The sequence below is a fragment of the Lygodium microphyllum genome, chromosome 8, assembly GCF_053477565.2.
Source record: "Lygodium microphyllum isolate KBCC chromosome 8, Lygodium_microphyllum_v1.1.10, whole genome shotgun sequence".
Classification (NCBI taxonomy): domain Eukaryota; kingdom Viridiplantae; phylum Streptophyta; class Polypodiopsida; order Schizaeales; family Lygodiaceae; genus Lygodium; species Lygodium microphyllum.
In genome coordinates, this window is record NC_141142.1 from 61453328 (window position 1) to 61466521 (window position 13194).

At 43.9% G+C, this 13194-nt stretch overlaps 1 protein-coding gene and 1 long non-coding RNA gene across 8 annotated transcripts in view; one reads left to right on the forward strand and one right to left on the reverse strand.

Moving 5' to 3' along the window:
* LOC148032369 (uncharacterized) overlaps positions 1-4721 on the forward strand; it is a 76502-nt gene extending 71781 nt beyond the window's left edge. For all 3 annotated transcript variants that reach the window (XR_015691620.1, XR_015691621.1, XR_015691619.1), the window contains 3 exons: positions 2488-2567; positions 2654-2758; positions 2900-4721. This is a non-coding gene — a long non-coding RNA (uncharacterized LOC148032369). The remainder of the gene's footprint in view (positions 1-2487; positions 2568-2653; positions 2759-2899) is intronic.
* LOC148032370 (uncharacterized) overlaps positions 1-13194 on the reverse strand; it is a 117427-nt gene that overhangs the window by 68329 nt on the left and 35904 nt on the right. The gene's annotated exons all lie outside the window — the stretch shown is intronic.

Below are 13194 nucleotides of genomic sequence, written 5' to 3' on the forward strand. Positions count from 1 at the left end.
AGGAAATATTGTTATCACAAATATCCAATGTGCTCACTATAAGATACTTGCATATGCATTTATGTAGGTGTTGTATGTACAACCTTATACTCCAAATGCATCAGATGAAAAAGATAGGCCATTCATTCTTATCATTCAAGATAAGTGGATGTTAGAAATGGTAGTTCGCTTCTCCCCACAATGCATGGGCGCTTGATAGCACTGTCAAAACTAATGTATTTGGCCTTCCATTCTATGCCGCAGTTTTACCAAACCAACATGGTAATGGAATTCCTATTTGGCTTATAATATGTACAAATGGCCCTGGCACAAGTCAAGAGAGACTGGCTTTGGAACTAACACTAAAGATGGCATTCTCTAAAATAAATGTTCGTCCTAAAGCCATTGTTATTGACAAATGTTCACAAGAGCTTGAAGCAATCTCAAAGGTGGTTAGTGAAGATCCACATTGCTTTGAGAAAGATCAACAAGGATGCCAAGTGTAAACATCTTGTCATGTTCTCTTATGTTGGTTTCATGTCAAAAAAGCATGGATGGAGAACTTACTTCCACAAGTATGACTGTGATTTTAATATCATGCAAGTTTTATTTTTGGTATGGAATTGATCTCTCTCATAATGAAGCAATGATATTTTTGTTATGGCATACTTGTATACGTTCTAGAAGGCATGAGAGATGTTATATATAGCTCAATGACAAGTTTGATGCATGCTTCTACAAAGGCGGAATTTGATATGAAATATCAAGAGTTATTGCAATAAATCTCCTCCCATCCCTTCACATGCAGTTTGCGTTCTGCGTTTTGCATTTAGGGTTTCGCGTTTTACGTTCAGGATTTCGCGTTTTGTGTTTAGGGTTTCACAGTGGACAACCCCAAAAAGAGGCTGGGCGCCCACAGTGGGGCGCCACCGTAGACAGCCAGCGCCCTCCCTCCGAGTGCCACCCTAGACAATCTCTTACCTATTTATAGGCTGCCTCTCTCACTCATTCTTTACGGCTGATTCATTCAGTCTGTCACCTCTTCTCTCCAGCCTCTCCACCGCCCTAACACCCCTTCAAGAGGACATCGCGATTTGTGGTTTGCGGCCATCTTCATCATCTTTCTCGTGCCACGGCATCCTTGTTTCCTTGTATCACATTCACTCCATGATTTAGATCTTCATCATTCCATTCATCAGAGTTTCTTCTCTCTTCTCTTCTCTTCTCCATGTTTGCTGAGTTCACTCCGTGTTTCTCCCCGTAAACCCTATTGTCTTGCTGGTACGTCATCTTTTGACATGGTATTAGAGCTAGATCTGCTCAAACAGTGACAAAGATCCTCTACTCTAGTGAAGGTAAAGACCGATGGCAGGTTCAGCATCCACTTCTCTTCTTCCGTTGCATTAACATCCTAACTAGTAGTTGCTTCCTCCTACGTTTGCTATTTTCCAGCCTACGTTCAGGGCTATTGCTGCCGCTTCCACCTCCCAAACTGCTGACGGCTCCTCTCTGTTGCTGGCAGCTATTCTCTGTTGGTTGGCGGCTCAGCCAGACTACTGGCGGCTCCTCCCTGACTGCTGGCGACTCCTCCCTGTTGCTGGCGGCTCAGCCAGTCTGCTGGCGGTCCTATTTTTGTTAATGCAGGAATCACTAGGCTTTGTATACCCTTTACAACCCTAAATTTAAGAGTGTTTCACATTTAAAAGACAAAGGTATAAGCCTTTTGTATTTTAACTCCCTTGGGTTGATCGAGGCTCGCGAGTGTTTACCGACTATGCACCGTGCGCTAGAGACTCTTGCACACTTTGCAATGGATATAGAGCTCAGTGATGTCTTGAAGAGGCCGGATGAGTTAGATCTAGTTGTACCTACTTGTCCTCAGCAACCCAATAACATTGATTGTGGGTTCTATGTTATGGCCTACATGAAGTTTTTGATTGAGGGGGCATTGCCAGACAAGGTATTAAGGCATTGGGTAAGTGGTTGAAAAGCCTTTATTATGTAATTATAGCACATTTGTTTATGTATTAATTTGATTTTGGTGATCTTTTTATCATGCAACTTTCAAAATCTTGGTTCACTTATTCGGCCATAGAAGATCTAAAGAGAGGATTACAGGATTGGTTCACCAGTGTGCTGTAGATGGAGTAGTGTAGCAAATACTAGTTATGGTTGCTAAAAGAATTCAATTTCTATAGTGGATTTTCATCCCATTTTGTATGATTGTGTTAATGCTCATGTGTCTTCAAGGATCCCTTCCTATTTTCTCATATTCATGGCACATACCTTGTACATACGGGCTGTTTTGGCTAGTATGAAAATGACAATATCTCTTTTGTCTTTGCGTAGGCTATTTTGATCTAGTGTTAGCATACAAGCTATTTTGGCTAGTATTAAAATAAAAATATTTCTTTTGAAATTGCATGGATTGTTTTGATCTAGTTTTAGCATACATGATATTCAATATTTAATTCATTTGTATTTTAAAGCACTTTTTATTGTGTGTAGATTTTATATAGGTCTTGCAGGTACATTTTGTTCCATGGCATTCGGTCAATCTAGATTGAGGGCTACAACATCTCAAAGAGGTAAGGGTGTTTGCACATTGTTGTTATATCCGCTAATTGTGGTTATGTTCATATTGAAGCTTGACTAGCATTCGTTGTTCATGCAGGCTAAATTCCGATTGTGGATACTGCTGTTTACAGGATACATGGAATGCAATGCTTGAAAATTTACCGATTTCAAATGGGATCACATGGAATGCAATGCTTGCTAGGTATGTCAAACATGGGCCTTGTGAGAAAGCGTTGAGATGTTACAAAATGATGCAACTGCAATGGGTACTACAAATGTTGTTACCTTTGCCATGTATTTGAAAGCTTGTGGCATATTGAGTAATGGACTGCTCTAATTGTAGGATACATGGAATGCAATGCTTTGACAATTTACCGATTTCAAATGGGGTCACATGGAATGCAATGCTTGTTGGGTATGTCAAACATGGGCCTCATGAGGAAGCGTTGAGATGTTACAAAATGATGCAGCTACAAAGCATACTACAAATGCTGTTACCTTTGCCATGTACTTGAAAGCTTGTGGCACCTTGGGACATGTACTACAAACTTGTATTTGTATGTGGCTTAGTAAACTTGTGGACATGTACTGCAAATGTTACTCCCTTGCAGAAGCACAACTGGTGTTTGACAATTTACTGATTTGAAATGCGGTCACGTGGAATGCAATACTTGTTGGGTATGTCAAATGTGGACCTTGTGAGGAAGCATTGAGATGTTACAAAATGATGCAACTGCAAAGCATACTTCAAATGCTATTACCTTTGCCATGTTCTTGAAATCTTGTAGCACTTTGGGGGCATTAAGAGCAGACCAAGAAATACATATTGAGATCGGGAACTTGGGCTTAGGAGACGATCCTACAATAGGAAATGTGTTGGCAGACATGGATGGAACAGCATGTTGACACAGGATTTTGTATCATGGACTACTCTGCTAAAGGCATATTGCGAGAATCATGAGGATGACAAGGCTTTGCAATGTTTTGAGAAGATGCAAGAGCAAGGTATATTTGTGGATGATTTAACTTTTGTGGACTGTATCTGCACTTTTTGATCAAATGGGACTGGAAGAAGTACGCCCAGATGTGGTTTCATTGGCCTCATTAGTGGCAGGATACGTTGAACACGAGAGCACAGACATTGTAATTGTACTTTTTGATCAAATCGGACTGGAAGAGGTATGCCCAGACAAGGTCGTTTTCTTATGCATGCAGATTCATACATGCAGGCCAACAGAAGATTCCAGAGTCAGTAATCCCCTCATAGACGTGTGTCAAATGTGGGAGCATGGAAGAGGCAATCGATGTTTTTGATAAATTGGAATGTCTAGATGATGTTTCATGCTTGTAGTGTTGCAAGAGCCTTGGAAATTGGCAGAGAAATACATAGTGATGTCATGTTTTGTATTTATGGGCCACAAATGTACTTCATGCCGAGAATACATGTATGACAGGTCTGCTACCATGGGCTGCTAAAAATGCAGACAGCATACTTGGCACATGCTGAAAATGCAAACAGCAGACAACACATGGGAGAGTCCATAGTGAAATGGCAATGGTTACACAGATGCAAATTTGTTGTGTGTGTGGCATACCAAGTGGTCGTATTTTGAACCCCTAGGCATTATAGTACTAGACAACATATATGTATCTTAAATATGGTGAGCTAACAACAATTACAGCAGTTGGACCAACTCAAAATTACAGCGATGGAATACAAACTATTAATGAGATGATTTGCATTAGACCACGAATCATTAATAACATGTTGCATATAGGTTTTGATCACCAAACTCAGAAGAATCTGCCTAGACAGCAGGAACAAGAATAGATTAAGCACATCAAATCAGGTACAAATTTTGTCTTTCTAGTAAGACAATAGTCATGGCTATACATTAGCTATCAACAGCACTCAGTATTTGGATGCAATAATGTTTTCCAACACATGGCCATTTGGAAAAGACAAAGTAAGGTGTTGCTCATCATCTAGACCTAGTCCCATGGCAGAAGAGGTGACTGTGCATGGGAAGTATGGTCAGCATTGACTAATTGCACAACCCTGTCCATAATCTAGCAAAGTAGATATATAACAAGTGCATTGCAATGAGCAAGTATTCCCATCAATCCAAACCTGTAGCAAAAGCACAAAATACCATGCTGTAAGAACTATACCATCTCAATCTTTCTTCAATAAGCACATAAATTATAAATCATTTAGGCTCACCTTATTGCTTTGCATTCAAGCTCCCAACCTGTCCAGATTTGCAGAAACTCGAATGAAACTGTTCTATGAGCCCTTTTCCCCGAAACTATCCCATAGACATTCGTCCTAGTTAACCATTTTGTCCTAGTTTGCTTTTAGTAAACTAGGACCTCGAATTTTTTAGGGGCTAAAAGTGTAGCACCTATAAAACCAATGGAGTTAATTACAGCACTTGTTCCCTCTTCAAAATCTGACCAGTAGGATAAATAAAGCCAAATTGCATCAATAGCCCTTAATATAACCCTTGCAATACCACAATCCTAGTTTACTTTTCGGACCTACTTTACCGTTTTGGTCTAGTTTACTTTGGTCATGCCGATAAAGAACACAAACGTCCATTTCAATGTCCCATATCTCTTCGAGAATTGATGCCTTTTCAATGGTTGATCCCAACTCTCCCCTTCATTGAATACCCGTGTGATATAGTCTTGAGGACCCGCTAGCTCGAATTGGCCCTAATAGCAACCGCTTTGGATTATTGTCCTTGAAAGCAACGTTTTTATTACTGTTTTTTTTTCAAATTAGTAATTATTTTATTTTTAAAAAACTGGCCTTCAAGCTGTCCGGTAACCCCCTACGGCTATGGCCATGAAGGCCATGATAAGGTCAAACGTATTATTTTATTTTTTAACAATTCCATCTCCATCGAGATTCAGCCAATTAGGCCACTTTCAAAGGCCTATAGCCTTAAGGACAAAGACAAACAAAGGCCAAATTGGATTTTTCTTCCGTTTTGATTTTTTCTTCTTGTGGGGGTTGTTTTGTGGGCCAATGGAGGATAAAGAATCGAGCAGCAGGCCATTTGGGCCAATGGAGGATAGGACGGCCGAAGAGGCATTAAGCTTTAGGCCATAGGCAAAGATATCAGACTTAGGCCATCCCTTAGGCCAACTATGTTGATTATCCTCGCTAATAGCACTGATAGCACCAAATAGACCAATCGTTTTCGCACAAGACAAACCGTGTGAGCTAATTCAATCGTGTGACCACTACCTTTAGAAGGTCAAATTAGACCTTTGATAAGGTCTACACATAAGCCTAATTCTCTCTATTCACATTCACCCCACTAAACCTAGGTTTTTCCATAGCACTTGCCACCACTAGACCATCAATGACTTGCACACAAACACACCAACCTTTAGAATACACCATCATTCTAGTGATATATTGCCGCACTAACCATACACTCTCACCCAACTCTACACTGTACTTGCTTAATCTGCTCTTTAAGCACACACACACCTAGGCGCGCCCCTAGACACATCCAAAGCAAGAGCACCTCAACATAGCCAACTAATTCTTACTAACTCGACCCTCATAAGCATGATACAATTAGGTGCTTGAGACTTGTCTAGATCATAGAGAGAGGCCTCAAGCTGGACCATTGGACACCTAAGGAAGTTCTTGCACCCTTTAGAACAAGAGTACCTTAAATAAGACTATCTGGAAGCCTCGTAAGCCGACCCACAATCACAAAGTTCTTGACCACTATCACTTTCCTAAGGCGGCACTCAACCATACCATAACATCTTAGCTGACTGCTTTTAGACACTAGAGGAAGTGGTTGTATCAAAGCAAATTAGAATCCTAGTTGGAACCAACACACGTAACTCAAGGAAATAGACCACATTCCACTTGGAAAATCTTGAGATTACACCCAATGAAACACACTAAATCATCATCTAAGCAACCATGAATACTTAAACTAAGAGTCAAGTAAAGCAAACAGTAGAGCCAATCCTCAAGGGTGCAAAACTAACATTTAAATCAAAAGCGGTTTACAATTCCTAGACCTATAAGAAGCTCAAGTGCCTTGAGTGTGGAAATTAATATCAATTTCTAAGTGCAACCTTACATCTTTCTGAGCTTTGATAATTGTGCTAAGCTTTAAATGTAAATGTGAATTGCACAAAAATCAATTGAAAAGTTTGATTGAGCATCCTTGACATGAAAAACTAAACTGCATTCATTCACTCTATTTGAGAAAGAATTGAAAACATGGTTGTGCACCATTCACCATTGTCTACATTGGGCAAGAAAGGACTTGTTTGTTGTTGCAAGAAGTGAGTATCCATGTCAAGTCATTCAAAAAAGGAGGGAAAAGAATCAACCAATCACATGAAACCAAACAAGAAAATGAAACTCAGAAACCACATAAATTGAACCACAACAATACTAAGACAAGGGGAAAAAGGCCACAAAACCAACCCGTGGAGTACACAAGTCAAGTGAACCCTAGTTGGACAAGTGTCTAGATGAAGTGTCTTTCACAGGAAAACCCACTACTCTACCAAACCTCATTAGCATCATTGAAACTTTAGTCGCACAAGAACAAAAAGTGACCATGTCAACATTAGGACCACATGCTGAGACTTAGGAATTGACCCTCTAGAGTTTCCAACTAAAATCCAATCAACCCTAGTGCAATACAAGAAAAAAACAAAATAGTGCATGTGTGTAGACAAGCACGTAAAATCATAACCAAAATAGAGGAGGAAAGAAGGCCAGGAAAGAACCTATTGCAACAAGTCGCGAGATTCACACAAGCACAACAGATCAATAGGCAAAGGAAAGAGGCCGAGCTTAACCAAATGCAATGCATCTTGGTATTCATAGCAGGGCACAGTGGACCAAGTGTTAATGTTGACATAGAAAGAGTACTTGAAGCTAACCTCAATCTAGTCGAACTCCTAATCAAACGATTGTTAGATAGTTAAAAATGAGCAAAATAGCACTGCACTAGCTGCCTCTATCCTAGCCGGATTAGGAATTGCACCCAATACCAAAAACCAAACTAAGATTTCGATAGTCACAAAACAAATTCAGAAATACAAGGCACAAGATCACCCATAGAGTTTCATGGAACAATTTGAACATGTTTACCAATCTCGATAATGTTGAACACTATAATTTTGATACCCAAAAGAACCTTTATTAAGAGATTCTCCGAAGCAAGATATGTAGATAATCTAATTGTCAAATTGATGAATGTCATTCAAAAGGACAAAGAGGAAATTAGTGATTACATCACTTACATCTGAAGTCTCTACAAAAGAATTCCAATAGTGGAACGACCCACTCAGAAGGCAGTCTCCATTGTATTCATTAACGGGATAGAGGATGAACTCCACAAGGCACTAGCAAGTAACTCAAGTTTGCAAAGGGACATGCTAGCTAGGGTTTTCGAAGAGGCAATATGTGTGGATGACCTACTAAAGGAGAAAAATGCCAAAGCTACATAACTTGTTCTCAACCTTACCATCCATAGTGAGAGAGCCACAATTCGTAGTGAGCAACCCCTCATAGACATCCAAGATAAAGGGAAGATTTTAGATGTCTTAAATGAACTAGAAGCACTTAAGTTGGAGATGGCAAAGATTCAGGATGCCTTATGATGACCAATAAGACTACACGTTCAATGCATTGACTGTGGCGACAATTATCTTCCATCAACATGTGTGGATCCTCAACCACACACCTACACAAATTGAGGAAGAATGGGCCATGAGGCCATGCATTGTCGCCTACCAAGAAGGCTTCCATATCCTTAGCCTTATCCACAACCATATTATCTAATGATTGGGCAACTTAACTATGGAAGAGGAGCACCTCTTGCACTCCCTGCACCCAACGACCAATGACCCATAGCTCCTAGGGTTGACATCAACCAAATAGGGATACTAAGACCGCCTGGACCTACAGTCATGCATCCACCAAGTGACGCACTAGTGCACTTTGTGGAAGAATAAATCACAGAGGAACCGAATGTAAATCCATATGTCACTTATGATGAAGAAGGACATCTTGTCCTAATGGATTTTCAACCACTTTTAGTCATGGCTTTAGGTAGGGGACAAGGTTGAGGCATGAGAGAAAACCCACTGCAAGAACCGTTGACTTGCTAGACATGTGACCACACTAGACATATATCATCTAGATGTCCAGAAAGGAAACAAGCAAATAAAGATAAGACAGATTTAAGGTGGCCAAAGTGTGGTGTCACACACATGTACGCTCATTGCCAAGCAAAAACACACCAACATTGCAGTGCTCGGACCTAGCAACTTGGATGCCTCGTCCATAGGCAAAAGGAATTGAAAGAAAAGGAAAAGGAGAACCGAAGCAAAACTAACACTTAAGACTAATAGTGCAACAACCTTGACAAAAGGGAAAAAAGTTCTTGATGCTAAAGCCGAGACTTAAGCTCCCAAAACGAACGAAAGAGGAAGCACTAAAGTGGGAGAGTACCCGAATCCCAAGCGACAATTGGATGTAATTGATGAAGTGAGAAGCTGGGTAAAAAAGGCTCAAGCACACCTCCAGGACAATGAGCCCATAATGGAAAAAGGGCTACAAACCTATTGACAATGATCCCATCCGCTTCTCCTACCTACATAGGACTAGAGGAAAACCGCATGCCTGATGCAACTTCTTTACAAGTGAGCAAAGCCACAACTCAACATCAGCTGCAGCATGACTATTGGAAACAAGACATCAATGAATATGCACATGAGAAAAAGGATGCTAGCTTTGACCTCAATGCCATTGTCTCTACCGTTAGGTCTGATATTGAAGCAAAGCCCTTCACTCTAGAATGCATTGAAAAGTGGATTGAAGGACCAATGCAGTTGGAAACACCACTCCCCCAAGGCAACACTGCTGACACACACATACCTAGTCCAACTGTAAAGCCCACAATAGGAAACCTACAAGTAAATGCCTTCTGGGATGGAACGAAGATGCATGTAGTACTTCTTGTTGTCGCATTGGGAGACTCTACTAAAAAGGAAATTGTAGACACAAGAGCAGGGGTTAGCATCCTCAACCATGCAGTCCCACCTATGAAATTTGTGTGATTTAACATTATACTGGCCAATCAAACAAAGGTTAGACCATTTGGTGTGTTAAAAGGCTAGCCTATAAAAATTGCAAGTGTCAAATTTTCAGTTAACTTTATTGTCATGAAGGGAGTTGACTACGATATTCTGTTGGGTCGTCGGCCATAGATAAGAAGCACTTGAGTGATTGAGAATTGGGGCAATAGCTTGATGTTCTTCAAAAATCGCACAGAAGTGATTACGGTTGAGATGGATACTTGGAAGACCTCACCCATTGACCTAGATGCCATCTCCACCTTGTTGAAGGGCAACACTTAATCCACACCAAACTATGGTCCTCTCACGAAATACATCCTTGTCTTGACAACGAGTGAGATTGGATGCATATCTTCGCTACCATCGATTTTTCCTTCTCGAATGATGAGGATCATTATAAGCAAGTAGCCAATGCAGCGAGTAATGTGGAGAAACAAGGAGAAATGAAGAATGACTTAGACAAAAAACCATCTTCGGTTCCAATTTGCATGATGGCACCACACACCAAGGCAGGCCTTGGCATTTCCTACCATGTTCCTACAAGCAAGTTGGAACTAATAAAGATCCTGGACTTCTTGAAAGAGAAGCTACATGATGACCATGGCGCAAACCTAAAACCGCTCGAAGAGCTTTTGGAAGCCTTACATTGGAAGTGGACCAAGATCCATGACTTGAATTACTGTATAACTGGGTTCTACTTGAAAGAGACAAGAACTAGCAAGAAGAAACGGTTACAGATGATGAGTACTCTAATGTAGAAGACACAGGAAGCAGATACACAGATTGTGAATCAAAAGAAGAGGCCTCAGCCATTAAACTTGAAACCGTAGACTATGACATTGACGGGAAAGCTCCCTGCCATCATGCTGCTGCCCGCCATCGCGCCTCCTCTCCCCCCTCCTGTCACGCCATCGCGTCTCCCCCTCTTTTGGCCGCCATCGCATCCCCCCCCCCCCCACCTACCTGCCATCGCGCCTCCTCTTCCCCCCCCCCCTGTCACGCCATCACGCCTTCCCCTTCTGCTGCCATCGTGCCCCCTCCTCCAACCTGCCCGCCATCGCACTGCTCCCCACCCTCTCCTGACGCATCGTTCCCTTTCCCCCCCCGCCTTGCTCCCCCTCCACATTGCCCTCGCCTCCCTCGCCTTGCAACCTTGTTCGACAAGCCACCTGCGTGTCCCCATAGGGATCCGACCATCCGTGGAGTCCAGCACCTCCCCTACTGCCAGAAAACAGTAAACCCCCCCCCCCCCCCCGGCCCGGTTGCACCCTCCATTTGCAGCAACACCCGCCCCTCCGGCATCACAGCAAAGTGATTGGCAAGTTCTCAACAGGGACGCACAATGGAAATGTCTGATCAGACGCCAGTGCATTTTGCGAGTGCCCCCCAGTCAAACACCTTGAGCATCATCCTCTCTAAGGAACAGCTCTTAGCCATCCGTGCCACAGAGTTGAAGCTAAAAGAAACAACGATCTTTGGTCACACGTAGTAGGGCACTCCCCATCCAAGGCCCAACTTCAAGATTGGCTTCAATCCACGCTGCGCATCGGCACAAGGCAGATCATGGAGGCAGTTGTCATGGGTCAAGGGATCTTCATGGTACGACTCACCTCGACAGACGCAGTCTATGAGCTACTGGCTAGCTCACCCTATGCTTCCACGAAGAGGGTCATCCAATGGTTCCCTAGTACAGTGGCTTTACAGTGGAGGCATTCGCGCTCCACAACAATTTTCTTAGATACCCGGTCACCCTACTCTTCCTTGGACTGGCAATAGAGTATCACCAGCTAGTGAAAGACTTTGGACGGCTCTTCGACACAGTCATTCCCGCCTCTTTCGCAGACGCAGTGACAACTGCCGCAGGAGTCCCAAAGGTACAGGTGACAGTAAAAGAGACAAAGAATATACCAGAGTTTCTAGAGATTGAGGCAGACGGACACTCCTTCAGGCAACAGGTTATTGTGACTGTGCAGCCAGGGCAGTGCCTGCGTTGCCATGACTTTGGGCATCAAGCAGCAAAGTGCACATGCTTCGGAGCCAAGGCGGCTTCACCGACAGGCCCACAGGTGAAATGCGGACGGCTTTACACGGATCCAGAGATAACAGAGAGGGAAACAACAGGGGGAGCCGAGTCAGCCCCTTAAACATAGCCACGGAAGCAGGGACCAAGAGGAAGATCATTGCCCCCCTAGTAGAGCACTATGCGCCCCCCCCCCCCCCCCCCCTCTTTGCCCCACCCGGAAAGACCATAGGCCTACACATCCACCCCCCACAGAGGCATCACAGGCCACCTCACTAGAGGGCCCACACCCTTCCTTACCCCCCCCCCCCTCCTCCCCACAGCCCCCCCCCGGAACAGAGCCACTAGCCCCCCCCACACCTGCCTTGTGCCTCCAACCACCCCACCATCCCTCAATCCTCCCCTCCCCACCATCAACCCCGCCGACCAGCCCCCCTAATCCCCACCCAGTACAGATGACCCCCCCCCTCCCTACAAGAGGTGAGAAGCCCCATACGCCGACATCCTCCACTCACCGGCAGTCTTAAACCCCCCCCCCCCCCCCCCCACACAGCCACCAGCTCATCTGTCCATGCCGCCCGTCACACTTTCCCTAGACAGGCGCAACTGCTACCACAGGATTTTTTTCTAAGTGGGCCGTGGTCTTACCTAAGAGTTACGGAGCGTGCAGAGTTTCCACTACCCCTGGAGGTGGGAATCTTCGTGGTATGCAAGTCAAGGAGCGGCAAGGTCCATCTACTAGCACCACTGGATGGACCAAACTACGCTTTCTTCCTTCAAACCTCTCATACAGGAGACTAGACGATGACACAGATAGAGGAGGAGGTGAAGAGCCAGGTGGCAGACCACATCTCCCAGTGGATGGGAGGAGGACTAGCACTTTTTTCCCAGTAGAGGCTAGGTTGCATGATGGACATTAACTGGTGGGCCGGGACCGAGGTCCCACATCTGAGCTTTATCTTTCGAGGCCCTCCGCAGTGGAGAGCTCCAATGGATGTGATCGAGTGACCCCTAGCATAGGTGGCTCGTTTCTACCAATGTACAGAGTCTCACCTCTCACAGCTGATAGATGCCCTGGTGGTACCACCAGGTGCATCCATCACCACCATGGTCCGCCCAAGGGCTGCCATGGGGGAATGGAGTTCACCGTCCAAGCGCAAAGCATATCCACATGCCCCATAGCTCCTCTTCTTCATCAACAACTTCCACACCGAACAAATGCTTGTTCGGTCAATCACAGGTTTCCCTATGAGTTTACATCTTGCATCCTGGAATGTGAACAACCTCCACTATAGTGGAGCACGTGATTCCAAGAAGTTGATTGTTCCGCAAAAGAGTTACAGCCTGTTCGTGCCGGACGGATCGACATCTTACTTTTACAGGAGCACAAGCTCACTCCCACCCAGGCCCAGCAGGTAGGGAAGGTACTTCCAGGCAGTTCACACACTTACTAGGAGCACACCATCGGTGCCCACGGCAGG